At 41.2% G+C, this 17,229-nt stretch overlaps 1 pseudogene; it reads right to left on the minus strand.

Moving 5' to 3' along the window:
- Positions 1–12,097: 12,097 nt before the first annotated feature.
- On the minus strand, positions 12,098–12,671 carry LOC112318499 (10 kDa heat shock protein, mitochondrial pseudogene; annotated as a pseudogene).
- Positions 12,672–17,229: the final 4,558 nt, after the last annotated feature.

Genomic DNA, 17,229 nt, shown 5'->3' on the forward strand with positions numbered 1-17,229 from the left:
AGCTACCAATGAATATAGGGGAAACTCTAGGTTTTAGGAAGTAAAATCTGATGATGATTCAGAAAGTTTGCTTTTAAAGAGAGGCAATATAATTATTGCTCAAGAGAAAATTTTAATGCAGCCCAAAGATAATTAGCTACAAAGCCTAAATCAGAGGCAGCGCTTGCTAAACTGATTCACTGTAACTGATAAAAATGATCCCTAAGCAAAGCCCACAATGTTATAATAAGAAAAGCCATCTACTAAGTCTGCTCTGATTGACTTGGTCAAATGGTATACAAATTAAACCCATCTGAAAAATCTGATCTCCAAGTGGGATTTTCATTTCCATAAGACTACAGTTTAAACATGTATATAGGTAAGAAAGTAAGAGTAAAATCATTTCCCCCTGCGTCTGGTGAACTTGGCAACCCACGTGGAAAATGAGCCAGCTCTTCCCCTGCTGAACAAATCCATTCAAAATGATTTCATAGTTTTCCTTCCTCATCCTTTGGAATGCGAAAGCCATTTTCCAGTGGGTTTAATTTTTTTTTTCTAAATTTAACCCTTTAAGAGAGACTTTTTATTCTCTCTCTTTTTAAAATTTTCCCTATAAAGGACACATGGACAAAATCAAGGGGGAGGGTGGAGGTGGGGGAGGGAGGTGGGTTCAGCTGGGGTGGGGTGGAGGGATGGGGAGAAAAGGCATACAACTGTAATTGAATAACAACAAAAATTTTTAAAAAAGAAATAATAAAGCATAAAAAAATTTTTTTCCAAGGGTATGCAGAATAATGCAATAGTTTTTGTTTTTTAAAGCACAAATGCTATAGGCAGAAAGTTGATTCAACCTCATTTAATTAGGACCCAAGGGGAAGAATTGTGTCTAATATAATGCAAAGTTCTATAACTGAAGAAATAGGATTTTGCCACCACCTGCCAGAGAAATAGCAATGCAGATAGATTAAATAATACCAGATTTTTTTTTGCTTCTGTATTGCAAAATTAAGTAAGCTCATTAAAAATCAGCTTATTAGTTGGAGACTGCTAGCTTTATAGTCAAGGTGGATTCTTTGGGGTATGTCTTATTTCCATTGCCTATTGCCCTCCCCCTTTCCAATGCCAAACTCTATTCTGGGTAGAAAAGATATATACGTATTTGCTTACATATGCATAAAATATATCTTCTAAAACAGAAAGACAAAAAACTTTAATTTTTGCATTTTTTCATATCTTCTGGGTTTTTGTACTGATAAAGTAAATCCATATATTGGGACCCATAAAATGGAGGTCACCCCAGGGGCCCAGCCCTTGTCACATATCTCAACCTAAGTCAGCCTACACTTAAACACCCGTCAAGAGACTTAACACACACCAAGTGAAGCCAGAAAAGCAGCAGTCTGCTGCCTGTCACCTACCAGCCCCGATAAGCACAAGCAGGGATCGAATCTTTCTGGGCGCTTTATTCAGATGGTCGGCGATCTGAGAAGACAGCGGGTTATGTACACCATCTTAAATTCCATTTTAAACCGACCCTTTTTATAAGGAGAGGAAAAGTATAGGCAAGGGGTTAGGAATTCAGGGAAAAGGTTAATCAGATAAAAGCTGCAGCATTCTTCCATCTGTGTCCTGGGAGGTGGTCTTTATCTATGTCCTGGAGGTAGACAAGTCACCCTGGAACACAATGGCTCAGATACCATCTTGATTGCTTGCAGTCCTCCTGAGGCACAAAGGTGGAACTGCTTACGGTCTTCTGGAGTCCAGGTGGGTCATACCTTCAATTCCTGGAACAACTTTTCCAGGAACAGCTTTTTACATGCATTGATGACTAAGCGTATGAGCTATTACATAAACTAAAAATTTCCAACTCCATTTTTTAAAGATTTTATTTATTTATTTTTAGAGAGAGGATAAGGAGAAGGAGAGAAACATCGATCAGTTGGTTGCCTCTTGCATGCCCCAACTAGGAACCTGGCCCGCAACCCAGGCAAGTGCCCTGATAAGGAATTGAACCCTTTGGTTCACAGGCTGGCCCTCAATCCACTGAGCCACACCACCCAGAGCAAAAAATTATCAACTCTTGAGTCCCCCGTCATAGTCACAACCCTCCAACTCAGCTTTAGCTACCTTACTTCACCCTAGAAAATGAGACCTGTTGGATTATAAGGAAATGCTAACCAACTAGCTAGTCATGCCCCATTTCCCTGTTACCTGTCCTAAGGTTCTATAAAATGCTAAGACTTGCTGTTGCCTAAAATCTCTCAGAAAGAATGTCCAACTGCATTCCAGGCATTGCATTTCCCCAATTCATAGCCTATTTTCCCTTGAATAAAGAATCCCAAACTCATAACTAAATTGTTTCAGTTTTGTCATTTGACAGGTCAGGTAATTTATTCACATTAATCCAAACTGAGGAAGGGTATACAGGAAAAGGCTTTCCACCCTTAGCCCTCCGATGCCCAGGTTTCTTTTCCAAAGCAACTAATATTTTGCTTGTTTTTATTTTGTTTTTGTTGCTGAAAAAAGTGTAACTTTTTTCTTTTTTTCAGAAATAGTATTAAAAAAAAAAAGAAAGAACAGCTCAAAATGGAGTCAGTCGGTCTAAGCCAGGTCACCAAACCAAAACCTAATGACACCGAAGGACAGTTTCAGACTCTCCCAGGACTGGAATTTTTAAACAAATCAGTCTGGAATTTTCTGATCAGCCCTGGTGAGGTGATCTGCCTGATGAGATCCCTGCTTTGCTCTGAAGCACAGGTGCCAAACACAAGGCCCAAGGGCCAAATCCAGCCCTCCGCCTTGTTGTATCCCTTTGTTTCCACCCTGCGGCAGGGCCCAGCAGCCTTGCCTCTAATTAAGGAGTAGTTACATTCGTACATTCCTAAAATTACATTCGGCCCTTTGAAGGCAACCTCGAGGCTGATGTGGCCCCTAGTGAAAATGAGTTTGACATCCCTGTTTAAGGGAAGGTGTCCTTGCCTGAAATAATCCACTCTTCTAACTTTTTTGTTGCACCCTCTTTCTGACTATTGTGGACAAAAAAGGGGCCACATACTAAACCTGACAAGCTCAGGGAAGGCATACATCGTGGCCTTAAAAACTCAGCGACTGGATGTAACCACATAGGATGGACTGAAATTAAAACTTTCTAACTGTGTTGCCTGGTGTGGCTCAGCGGGTTGAGCACTGTGCTGCAAACCTAAAGATCACCGGTTTGATTCTGGGCAGGCGGTGCATGGGCTGTGGGGCCAGGTCCCATGTTGGGGGCCGGCCAGAGGCAACCAATTGATGTTTCTCTCACACATCCATGCTTCTATCCCTCTCTTTCTCCCTCCCTTCTCCTCTCTCTTAAACAAACAATAAACAAAAACTAAAAAATCTTTTAACTAAACATGAGTCATGGTGGGTAGTCACATCCTAGGTGGGAATCTTCCTTGACCGAGGTCAATCTTTACCTTCACTGAGCCTGTCTATTGTCTTTTTTGCTTCTGTGATTACATACCTTTGCGGTATCAGCCCTCTTTTTTTCCAGACCCCTAAGGGCACATCTCCAATTAGACCTAATAGACATCCTGTTTTCCAAATAGCATCTCTATGTGCTATAAGTGTGCATCGTTAACTCTCCTGTACCCACCAATGTAAAAGAAGTGTGTGTCTCTCCATTTTACTTTTTATCCAGTCCCAGAGATTTCCCCAATTTGCTTTCTCCCACCTCCCCAATATACCATCAGTGGGTTTCATGTAACCCTCCTTATCTCTCCTCTTTTGATTCTGAAGTATGAAATACGCAGCAGAACTGCCATTCTCCCAAAGGATTGGAGCATTTTCCCAATCCTTTGAAATTTTGCTTCCCAGTCATTGTCAGCTTGGCTCAAATAAACTCATAAAAATTCTGTGCAGGTTTGGATGTAATCTTCCACTTTGTAGAGCTCCTCAGAGTGCCCTTCTAGTTGCTAAATGAGATGTTGCTCGATTCATGAATCCCTTAATAAAGCCAATTAGACATTCAAATTTACTCATGGAATTTTGTCCTTTAACAGAAACATTATGGATATTTAAGTAACTACATGTATATAGTCTCTAAATCCCAATATTTATTTTTATACAAAGAATAGCATAGTAAAATATTTATTTGTGCCTTACTTTTTTACTTATTATTTTTTAAATATATGCTATTGATTATGCTATTACTGTTGTCCCATTTTTCTCTCCCCTTTATTCCCCCTGCTCTGTACCCACCCCCCCCAACCATCACCCCCCCCCCACAGTTCGTATCTGTGGGTCACACATATAAGTTCTTTGGCTTCTCCACTTCCCATACTATTCTTAACCTCTCCTGTCTATTCTGTACCAACAATTCATGCTTCTTACTCCCTGTACCTTTTCCCCCATTCTCCTCCTGCCCCTCCCCATTGATAATCCTCCATGTGATCTCCATTTCTGTGACTCTGTTCCTGTTCTAGGTGTTTGCTTAGTTCTTTTTTGTTTTTGTTGTTTTGGGTTCAGTTGTTGATAGTAGTGAGTTTGTGCCTAACTTTTTAAAACTAAACTATATATATATTACACATGTGTATATATTTACAATATATACACACATATATTTAATACATAAATATACACATATATTTATATATAAATTAATATATTTATTATTGTTTGTTATACATATAAAATTTAATAATAAATATATTTATATGTTTATGTATTATACATAAAAATACTTTTCTTATATATAATATGTAATGTATATATATAAAATTTGACAAAGGAGCAAAGGCTAGAACAACTGAATATCCACATGGAAAAAAAAAAGAATCTAGACACAGACCTTACAACCTTTGCAAAAATTAACTCAAATGGATCATAGACCTAAATGTAAAATGCAAAAGTGATGGGGGACTCAAATGCTAGAAAATTTACTTTTAGGTAATGGCTAATGAGTTTAGCAATCAATGCATCTAAAAAGCTATTGTTTCAGGAACTGAAGGTAGATCCACCCTGATTCCAGGAAACCAAAAGCAGTCCCACCTTTGTGCCTCAGGAGGACTCAAGCAATTCAAGACGGTATCTGAGCCATTGCGCTCCAGGGTGAGAGGACCACCGCCCAGGGCACAGGTGAAAGAATGCTGCAGCTTTCATTGGATTAACTTTTCCCTGAATTTCAAATCCCTTACCTATACTTTTCTTCTCAGAAAAGAGTCAGTTTAAAATGGAATTTAAGATGGTCTGTTAGGGTACAAACCCACCATCTTCTTAGATTGCCGACCATCTGAATAAAGTGCCCACAAAGATTCAATCCCTGTCTCTGCTTATTGGGTCTGGTAGGTGACTTTTCCAGTTTCAAAAGTATCAAACTCTTAGAAGATGACACAGGAGAAAATCCAAATGCCCTTGAGTATGATGTCTTTTTAAATACAACATCAAAGGCACAACCCATGAGAAAAATAATAGATAAGCTCATCTTCATTAAAATAAAAAAGCCTGCTCAGTGAAAGACTGACAACAGAAAGAAAAGATGAGCCTCAGAATGGGAGGAAATATTTGCAAAAGACATAACTGTGCTTCTGAGTTCTGTGAGCCATTCTAGCAAATCACTGGACCTGAGAAGGGTTCATGGAACCCCCTGAATTATAGCTGTTGGGCAAAAGTGTGGGGGGCTGGGCACCTCATTTGCAGTTGGCCTCTGAAGTGGGGGCAGACTTCTGAGACTGAGCCTTTTAGCTTGTGACATCTGAGACTGACTCCAGGTATATATGGTGCCAGAAGTCAGTTGATTTGTTGGATACTTGGTTGGTGCCAGACAATTTGAGAACTGATTGGTGTTGAAAACACACCATGTGCTTGGTGTCAGGGGGGAAATACTCACACATCAAGAAAATGAACAGCCTGGTTTTTAAAAAAATGCATGAAAAACTTGAAAAGGCACCTTATAGACAAGACATATAGATGGCAACTATGCATATGAAAAGATGCTCAACATTGTATGTCACTAGGGAGTTGCAAATGAAAACAATGAGATACCATTGTACAACTATTAGAATCGCTAAAATCCAAAACACTAACGACACCAAATACTGGCAAAATATGGAGCAACAGAAACTCTCATTCATTGCTGATGGGAATGCAAAATGGTACAGCCACTTTAGAAGACAGTTTCTTAGTTTTTTACAAAATTAAGCATATTCTTTAAACACACAGATATAATGGATCTGGAGAGCATTATGCTAAGTGAAATAAGCCAGGTGGAACTGGAGAGCATTATGCTAAGTGAAATAAGCCAGGTGGTGAGGGACAAATACCATATGATCTCACCTTTAACTGGAACATAATCGACAAAAGAAAAAAGCAAACAAAATATAACCAGAGACACTGAAGTTAAGAACAATCTAACAATAGCCAGAGTGGAGGGGGGAAGGGATAGTGGGGAGAAGGGTTTTCAGGAACTACCATAAAGGACACGTGGACAAAACCAAGGGGGAGGGTGGAAGCAGGGGAGGGAGGTGGGTTTGGCTGGGGTGGGGTAGAGGGGTGGGGAGAAAATGCAGACAACTGTAATTGAACAACAATAAAATAATTTAAAAACTGAAAAAATAAATAAACATACACATATAATAAATACAGTATTGTGCTCCTTGGTATTTACCCAAATGTGTTGAAAACTTATATCTACACAAAAACCTACATATGCATGTTTATAGCAACTTTATTCATAATTGTCCAGACTTGGAAAAAACTAAGATGTCCTTCAATGGGTGGATGAATAAATAGACCACGTTATATCCAGACAATGGAATATTATTCGGTACTAAAAGGAAATATGCTCTAGAACAATGAAAAGACCCAGAGGAAAATTAAGTGCTAAGGAAAGAAGAAAATCTAAAAAGGCTACATATTATATGATTCCAACTATGGAACATTCTGAAAATGGCAAAACTATGAGACCGTAAAAAAAAAAAAATTCTGACTCCCAGGGGTTAGAGGAGGGAGAGTGGGAGGGATGAATAGACAGAACAGAGAGGATTTTAGGACAGTGAAACTACATTGTATGAGATAATGGTGAATGCATATTATACACTTGTACAAATCTATAGCGTGTACAACACCATGAGTGAACCCTAATGTGAACTGTGGACTTTCAGTGTAGGTCACGAGGAAACAAAGGCACCGCTCTGGTGCTGGAGAGTGGGGGATGCTGGGCGTGTGTGGGAAAGACAGGATACACAACCTCACTGTATTTCCTACTCAATTTTGATGTGAAAATGAAGTCTATTAAAAAAGTTAACCAAAGAGCCCTGGCTGGCATGGCTCAGTTGCTTAAGTACCGGCCTTCGAACCAAAGGATGTGCGGTTCAATTCCCAGTCAGGACACGCGCCTGGGTTGTGGGCCAGGTCCCCAGTGGAGGCTCACATGAGAGGCAACCACACATTGATATTACTCTCCCTTTCTCCCTCCCTACTCTCTCTCTAAAATTAAATAAATAAAATCTTTTTAAAAAGATTAACCAAAGAAAAGAATAGAATATATAGCTTGGAGCTATTTCTGTACTAGTATTTTGAAATTTTTTTAGTCCTTTTGGTAGCTCTACACTATCGTGGACAAAAATGGGTCTGGATCTTTGGCTGTTTGGATCTTTGCCAATCTGATAGGCTCAAAAAATGAAGTAATAAATCATAAATTCCCAAACGCACAGGTAATGGTGGGTAATCACTCCCCAGGCATATAGCTTGTTACTTTAAAAAGCTTTTTATTTATTTATTTATTTTTAAAAAGATGGTAAGGGAGAGAGGTAGAGAGGGAGGGAAACATCGATATGTTGCCTCTCATACACATTCACGCCCCAGCTGGGACTGAACCCACAACCCAGGCATGCGGGAACAAAACCTGGCGACCCTTTGCTCTGTGGGACTATGCCCAACCAATGGGCCCAAGCCAGCCAGGGCTTCCGTCAGGGTGCCATGTAACTTTTTAGTGAAAGGGTTACCTTTGCCTGAAGCCAGCCCCTTCAGTTGTGTCTGTGCATCTAGGTTCACACTCCTTTGAAGTGCATCTTCTTAGACCCTACTTCCAAAGCGTGAACCACTCTTTGAGACTTCTTCTGAAACGCAACCCCCTCAAAAGAGCAAATAGTCGTAACCATCCTGAAATCTAATCCCTGCCTTGTTTTCTCCCCCTTACTTGCAATCTTTCTCACATCCCCTCCTGAATTTCAACTGCATAAAATCAACTGCAAACCTGTTATTCTCTGCGGTATTTATGTTGCCCCCCAGCATACATGGTGAGTTTAGCTCAAATAAACTCTTCTAAAAATTCTCTACCGGTTTGGCCATTTCTTACATTGACACTATGGACGTACCATGATTTATATGACTGGTTTCCTATCAAAGGACACTTATGTTTAAGCTTTTTCCCCCTAATGTTTTACAGTAGTTACAAACCATATTGTTGCAATGCATGTCATTTCACACATGTACATGTACGTTTTTAAAATAATGTGCCTTTGTAATTTCTATAGGTGCTATCAAATTGCCTCCGCAAAAGGTTGTGTTATAATCTTATTGGCAAAATATGAAAGGTTCTGTGTGTTTCCCACAAATTCACAACAGTGTTTTATCAAATGTTTGGATCTTTGCCAATTTGATAGGCTCAAAAAGTGTTATCTCAGTTTTTTAAAAAAATTTCTCTTTTGAGTAATTTATATTTCCTACTCTGTACAATTTTAACTTTTTGCTGGTTAATCCATCTGGAATTTATTTTGGGAATGTGAGAAAGAGATAACTTTTCTTTCAGTATTATATCCATAGCCACTTTATAATAGCACAAACTTGGAAGCAAACAGATGTCATTCAGTAGGTTAATAGATAAATACACTCTGGTGCATCCAGACAATGGAATGTTATTCAGAACTTTAAAAAAATGAGCTCTAGAACTATGAAAAGATGTGAGAAATAGATAACCATCTTTCCTTCAATATTATGTAATAGGAGGCCCTTTGTCTATCTATTTAAAAGGCTCCCTCTTCCTGGATGCTGCTCCCGTTCGTGGGTGCAAGTCATTATACCCAGTACATAGCCCTTCCGGTTTTAATGACTCTAGTGCCAGAGTGCTGCACCATCCAATAGGGCAAACCTTACTTTACAGTCTCCCTTCTCTACAATTGCTTTTCTATTCATTCTCCTTTACTCTACGACGTGAATTTTAGAGTCGGCTAGTCGATTTGCATAAAAAATCATAATGAGAAATGATGAAGACTTACCCTGGATTATAGACTGATTGCAAGGGACAGCTGCTGTATTTCAATTTAGGACTATGGTATGTCTCCTCAGTTGGTTAAGCCTTCTTTTATTTCCTTCAGTGATATTTTATATGTCTTGTTAAGTTTATTTCCAGTCACTTTAGAGACTAGATTGTCGGTGTGATCCAGATCTTTCTTTCTTATATTCTTTCGAACTTTTGAATAGTTATTCCTACTGGTAGGAAAACTTAAAATTTCTTATGAGATATATCTTCGCGGCTATAAAATGGGGATTGCCACAACCTCCTCTTCAGGTCTGATCATCTGCTAGGAGGACACACAGAACTCAGGAAAGTGTTTTACTTACTATTACTGGTTTATTAAAAAAGCTAGAACTGAGGAGCAGACAAATGAAGAAAATGCGTAGGGCAAGGTATGGGGGCAGGGGTCGTAGTTTCCATGTTCTCTCTGGGTGGGTAGGCCACCCTCCAAGCTCGTGTTCATCAACCAGGAAGCTCTCCAAACCTCGTCGTTCAGGGAGGCTTCATTACATAGGCATAACCGATTCAATCTTTGACCATTACTGACTGAACCCAATCTCAGGCCCCTCTCCCCTCTCCAGAGGTCAGGGGGCGGGGCTGAAAGTTCCAACCTTCGAATCAAATGGTTTGATCTCTCTGGTGAACAGCTCTCTCTTGAAGTTATCTAGGAGCCCCCAGGCACCTATCACCCCAACAGCACCCAAAGGACATGCATCTCTCTCCAGAGATTCCAAAGGTTTTAGGAACTATGTCCCAGACACCAGGGTCAAAGCCTAAGTATTTATCTTTTATGATACCAGAGGTTTTAAGTGGAACGATATGCTTAGGTTTCCATTTTTGAAACTATTCCTCTGCAGGTGGGAAAGTAGACAGGAGAGAGAGAAACAAAGTGAGTGTTGATGGTTGCCTGAGCTAGGAGATACAGAAAGAGACAGAGAGAAGAGCATACACTTGAGGAATCTGAAGATACAATAGCAGGAGCGGGAGGTGGCTTGGATGTCACCAGAGGTAAGGCAGGAAGAGGGGTGGCAAAGCCAGCTCCTTGAGGTCTGTCTGTGCAACCAGGGCAGTAATGCTTGCTGGTCATGAGGTAAGAACCGGAGGAGGACTAGGTTTCGCGTGAAAGTGTGTGAATTCAGTTTTTAGCACGTTATGTGACAGGTGCTTTTGAGACATTCAAGTGGAGATGTCACACAAACATCTGCAGTTACCTCTCTGAGACAACAATGTACTTCCAGATATCTCTGCTGAGAGATATTCTCAAGATCACCTAGGAACAATGTAAGGCGAGACCATCTGGAGGCTGAAGCATGGGTTCATCATCTAGTTCATAAACTTGACCAAATTGTGATTTCTTCCGGTCTGGTCATTTGGTGCCTAAAACATACTGAATAAGAAGAGAATATTCTAATATTTTCAACGATTATTTGGATCTCATCCTGAGTTGGCCATAATAGACAGTAAAACATCAGTTGGTATGCCTACCTCCCTTGTTCCCACTCAGTTACACATTTTTTAGGGAAAAGAGAAGAGATAATACTGGGAATCTTTTCTTTGGTGTCTGCTTATAGCGCAGAGGAAGAGAACCCTGACCATCGCCCTATCACCAAACCTCACTGCCACTGCCTTGTCGCCCCCACCCCATAGGGAAGAAAATCATCTTTGGTTCTCCCTATACTCAGGACACACTTCCACCATAGCACCACCAAGCACTCCATTAGAGAGTGAGCTTTTTCGTTTGTTTGTTTGTTTAGGGGTCTGTCTCCTTACAAGACTGAGTTCTTTTTTAAAAAAAACATCTTATTTATTTTCACAGGGAGAGGAAGGGAGAGAGAAAGAGAGAGAGGGACACATCGATCTACTGCCTTTCGCATGCCCCCATCTGGGGTCCTGGCTGCACATGCCGCAACCCAGGCATGTGCCTTGACTGGGAATTGAACCCGGTGTCCTTTCAGTGTGCAGGACGATGCCCAACCCGCTAAGCCACACCTGTCAGGCAAGCCTGGGAGTTCTTTAAAGGCTGATGTGTTGTCTTAATTCATCTTTGTATTACATCTGTGTTCACTCTTTGTGCTTACATTCTCTAGATCTGGACAAATGTACAATGACATGTGTCCACCATTACAGTGTCACACAGTAGTTTCACTGCCCTGAAACCCTCTGTGCTCTGCCTTTCCGAACTTCACTCCCACCTTTAACCCCCGAGAACCGCCAATCTCATTTGTTACTGTCTCCACAGTTTACCTGTTCTAGAATTACACTGTATGTAGCCTTTTTGTTTTGTTTCCTTCACTTAGTAGTAAGTAGTTAAGATTTGTCCATGTCTTTTCATGGCTTGAAAACTCAGTTCTTTTTAGTGCCAAATCATATCCCACTGTCTGGATGCACCACAGTTGACTTCCCCATTCACCTACTCAAGGACATCCTGATTGCTCCCAAGTGTTGGCAATTATGAATAAAGCAGCTGTAAACATCCATGTGCAGTGTTTCATGTGGCCATAAATTTTCAGTTCATTTGGGTAAATACCAAGGAGTATAGTTGCTGGATCATATGGTAAAAGTTTGTTCAGTTTTGTGAGAAACAGCCAACCCATGTTCCAAAGTGTTTATCCCACTCTGTACGCCCCCCGGCAACGAGTGAGGGTTTCTGCTGCTCCGCATCCGCCCCAGCGCTGCTCCTCACCCACTAGAATGGCCGAAATACCTCTCGACATTTTTAAATCTTCTGCCTAGATGGATGAATTATATTGGTAAGGTATGTGAAGTAACTCAGAGTTAAGAACTAAGGCGTTTCCCTTGTAGGAAGACCCCAAATCCAAACTTCTAAAACTTTTTTTTTTAACCATTTATTGATATGTTTTTATTTGGAAATGTTTATATCAGTACAGTGAAACTAAATTTTAAAAGACACTGGATGTCAGTACTTTGGATATCATTCGTTTATTATAAAAGAGACACGGAAATTATTTACATGATGAAAGATTTCAGTACTTCAAAGGAATGGGCTGCGTCACATGATGCCATTTCAATAGTGACTTATTTCAGTCTACATACTTTCCAAGAATGTCACCATCTCTAAATAAGAAATAATCCTTGTCATCTAGAACTACTTTGGTTCCTCCATATTCTGGAAGGAGAACTTTATCTCCAACTTTCACACTAACTGGTTGAATCTCTCCACCCTTTCCTTTGGAGCCCGATCCAACAGCTACTACAGTTGCTTGCAATACTTTTCCTTGAGATTTTTCTGGAAGCATAATGCCTCCTTTAGTTACAGTTTCTGCAGCACACCTTTCAACCAGTACACAATCAAAGAGGGGCAGAAACTTTCTAAATGCCTGTCCTGCCATGATTCCGGCCACCGCAGTACGTACTCTGCTCTCACGCTGGGGCCGCAAGGAGAGACCTGCAGTCGGGCCCGCGGGACACGTGAACTTCCAAACTTCTAAAACTTTGAGTAAAATTAGATTCAGAAATAAGATTAGATTTTTATGTATTTGGCTTCACTTAATACACAAGTATTCTCTATGTTCTTGTAACAAGCACAATATAGGCAGACTGGAAAGGACAAGGAAGAACTACTTACTGCGTATACCTGCAGGTCAGTTAGTAAGAAAATCTAAATGAGGACGTTAATTAAAAATTTGAAGGAATGTTTCAGGAAGTTCACCAGTATTGGCTGGTTAACATGAACGACAATAGTTTACTGCTCTGTTTCAGTGGGCGAGGGCTGTGCCACTAGGCTGTAAGGTGAGTCCGAGCCGAGCCGCACCTACACCACCATCCTTATCCACTCGAAATGCCTTTTAAATCCTAAGAAACCTTCCATTTAATTACTTAAGAACACTTTAACTTCATAAATTGTGAGCTGTTTGAACAGATTGATCCAATTAAGGATATTAAAAAAACCCACATAACTATTGTCATAAAATTCTTTAAAATTATGCAAAAGCTCCATGATCTTCCTGAGGAAGGACTGAAACACAGAGTTGTTTTCTTTCTACTGTTATTAAGTTTAATTGCTTCATTCTCGTGATTGCTTTTGTAAGAGAAGAAATCAATCAAGCTTTCACCAAAAGCGGATGCCACTGCATTATGTATGAGGTTGGCAAGGGAAGAGAGACCTGTGACCTAGAGGAAATCGGGATCTAAAGCACTTACAAACGCGAGGCTCTTAACGTGTCCCAGGTCTCCTTTCTCAAGAGGCATGTTGCCTTTGAACATGAACTTCAACATTATCCACTTAATATAAGCCTCTCCAGTTTTTTGCTTTTTTTTTTTTATGGTAGAGCAATCCCTTGAATATAAAGATGATGCTACTGATTCATTAAAAAATATATACGGACACACTTTGCCCAGGAAAATTGAAAAGGCCCCACCTACACTGCCTCCTCGAAAGCCCTCGGGAACTTACAGCAGTCATTTCTGAGATGGCAAAGTGGGGTTGGGTGTTAATGATGGGAGGAAATTTGCCTCTGTTTGACTCTCCTGGCCCCTTGGGGCAAGCCCTTGGCCTCGCTGGCACTGGAGTTCAACAAGCTGACTGAATTGACATAGATTCCTCATTTAAATGCCATTATTTCACAGAAGTTAAATAGTAGGGCTAGAAAAAAAAAATCCTCATGTTTTTCCTCTAATTTCCAAATCTGTCTCCACATGGATGAGTCTGTTTCCTTGTTATTCCAGGAGGTGACCATTGGGAAACAGTAAACATTTACAGAGATTGATTGATTGATTGGTTGATTTAATTGAGATATACATTCAGAGTTTAAAGCCGTGTTTTAACCCATGTTATTCTTCAGAATAATTCCACAGCAATTTCGCATGGAAACCCAGCAAGACTGGGCTTCACTAAGGTGCAATTTGTTTGTCATCTTTGCAGGCAAGGTTTAGCAGGCAGCAGAAACAGCTGGACTCTCACGGGAAAATAAGAATTTGGTAGAGAAGTCATCCTTTCCTGGCCTCTCTTGAGAAACCACAGTGACTCCTGGCCTGTCAGAGATTTGCCTCTCTGACCATAGCAGTCCACCGAACCTATGTGATCATGAACACACAACCCAACTTTTCTTAAGTGTCTGGTTTCCCTTTTATTAACTATAATTTTAGTCTACTAGCCGGTTGAACTTGGAGTCAAACTTTCTGAACACACAACCCTCTTTCACAGCCCTCAGTAGGATGGGAAGGAGGAAAAGGGAACCAATGTTTTCCGAGAGCCTTCTTAGGGCCAGGTGCAGAACTGGGTCATTTTCCAACATTCTTTATAATCAGATGAAGAAGTTCTGGGGCAAGTTGGTCTGAGGAGAGGCAGATGGTTGGGTAAACTGTAAGCAGGGACCACAGTCTGCTTCATGCCACTATCCTTGCTGAGGAACTGGTCCCCTGGGAGGAAGGGGAAAGGGAGGGATCATTGTATGAGAGGGGTAAGTATAGCAAAGTGATGAAGTCGTGGGTGTCCCCTGTGCTCGGGCAGTACTAAGAGAGTCTCCCTCTGCACTGTGACTGTCTTACTCACCCTCTGCAATACACAGCACAGTAGCAGAAACATGGTGAGTCTTCAAAGGAGGCTTTTGGAATTAATTAGCATTAGCATCGTTTAAGACATATAATCATTTGAGTTCAGTTTTTCCATTTTGTTGAATTTACTGGGGTGACATTGATTAATAAAATTATTATACATAGGTTTCAGGTGTACAGTTCTACAGTGTTTCATCTGCATGCTGGGCTGTGTGTTCACCACCCGAAGCTGAGTTCGTTTCAGGGACAGTTAGACACTGTTGCTGGAATATAATGACAGGAGCGAGTGCTGGGTTGTGAGCTCCCATTGCAATTCCAGCACAAAATCTATTGTTGATATCACATTAATAGCTCAGAATTTGGTTACTCTCATTTAAAAGGCACAAGTCAATAAGGATGAGCTGACTCAAACAAGGTTAGTTGTCAGGTGCTGAAATATATCTCACGTGCTGTAGAATTTCTGGAGTTAGGGGAATCATTTCACTTGGAAACCTGCCCTTTCTCTCCCTGCCCTTCTCAGAGAAGCGAGGGGAGATAGGGTTTTCTTTTGCACAGTTTTACAGTGAATTCAATAGGTAACCGATTGACCAAGTTCCCCACAAAAATTTCAATACCAAAGTTTGAGTGAGTCTTGTATTCTGTTACTGGTATTAGTAAACTAGTGGCTTCAAAGAACACCCAGGTATTAGTTCACAGTTCTGTAGCTGAGGCGTCTGGGTGGGCTGCACTGGGTCCTCTGTTTCAGGTCTCACAAGGCCAAAGTCAAGGTTACCAGCTGGGCTGGGCTCTTAGCTGGAGGGTCTGAGGAAGAGTCTCTTTCAAGCTCACCCTGGTTGTGGGACGAATTCAGGTCCTTGCAGTGGTGGAAATAAGGGCCCCATTTCCTTCCTGGCTGCCAGCCAGGGGCTGCGCTCTGCTCCTAGAGGCCACCGTCATTCCTTCTCACGTGGCCTCTCTGGCTTGAAACCACCAACAGCGTGGCTTCGAGTCATTCACACATTAGATCTCTCTGATCTCCCCCGCTGCTACTCAGCAGAGAAATCGCCCTGATTTTAAAGGGCTCATTGGGGAGATTAGGCCCAGCTGGATAACCTCTCCTTCCCCTATAAGGCGACCTAATAGGGGACCCCCCGCCTGCACTCAAAGGGGAGAGGATAACGCAGGGGCAAGGTCCACTGAGGGTCATTCCTCGAGTTCTGCCAACCTCAAGTCTCAAGTCTGTTTTTAATCCGTGGAGGACAGAAAAGGACGTGAAGGGACAGTCACGCACACCCTGAAGGGCATCAGGGCAGTACGGCCCTTTCGGCCTTCTTGGGAAGATTGCAAAAGGCAAGACTGACTGTCTTCCTGGCCCCCGGCAACTGCTCTACCGGAAGAGCCTGCTGGGTCTCGCCTTCCTACTTGAACGTGTTCTCTTACAGTCAGACTCTCAGAAAGTTCATACATTTCTCTTTGCCTATCTATGACCCCACATTTCTGTAGCCTTGGGCGGGGGAAGAGGTAATCACATTTGATTATTGAAAAACATTTATTAAGACTATACTTTCAGGGATCATTTCTATAGGTTGTTAAAAAAAACATTTATTATGTACTTATTCATTCAGCAAAGATTTGCTATGTGCAAAACACTCTGCTAAGCAGTGGGGCTACAGGGATGACCCACAGGTGCTGGCCTCCCAAGCTGACTACGTGCCACAAAGGGAAGCTGAAGCTGTGAAGGACACGAAAGCGGGGTGTTTCATGCCGAGAGGGAGGATGCAGTAAAGAAAGTCTTTTAGGAGTACTGAGAGCTAAGCTGAGTCACAGTTAAGCAGCAGTTTCTTAGAGGAAAAGAGTGTGAGTGAGTGCTGGCATGCCTGTAGGGAGTGTCCTGAGTAAGCAAAGCTTTTCGGTTAATTTGGACGTCTACACCCACACTGCACGAGGCATGAGCAAGCATACGACTTCAAGTCACAGGCAGAGGACTGTTGTAATTAAGAGCACAGACTCTGAAGCCCTCTGTGTGTTTCTAAAACTGTGGTAAAATACATGTAATGAAATTTACCATTTTTAACCTTTTGAAGTGTGCAATTCAGTGGCATTAAGTGCATTCACAACTATCTCGTGTGTAAACATCACCACTGTCTAGTTAACAAAACCTTGTCTCCACCCCAAATGGAAAGCCTATACTTACTGAGTAGTCATTTCTCATTTCCTCCGTTTCCTAGCCCTTGGCAACTACTATTCTTTCTGTCTCTATGAATTTGCCTACTGTAAATACTTTGTTAGTGGAATCATACAATATTTGGACTTTTATTATGGCTTCTTCCACTTAGCACAATGTTTCAAGGTTCACCTATGTTGTATAGCATGTATTGGTACTTCATTCCTTTTTTATGGCCAAGTAATATTCCATTGTATGGATAAACAGCTTGTTTATCCATCCATTCATCCGTTAATGGACACTGAATTGTTTCCATCTC

The sequence above is a fragment of the Desmodus rotundus genome, chromosome 3 (genome assembly GCF_022682495.2).
Source record: "Desmodus rotundus isolate HL8 chromosome 3, HLdesRot8A.1, whole genome shotgun sequence".
Taxonomy (NCBI): domain Eukaryota; kingdom Metazoa; phylum Chordata; class Mammalia; order Chiroptera; family Phyllostomidae; genus Desmodus; species Desmodus rotundus.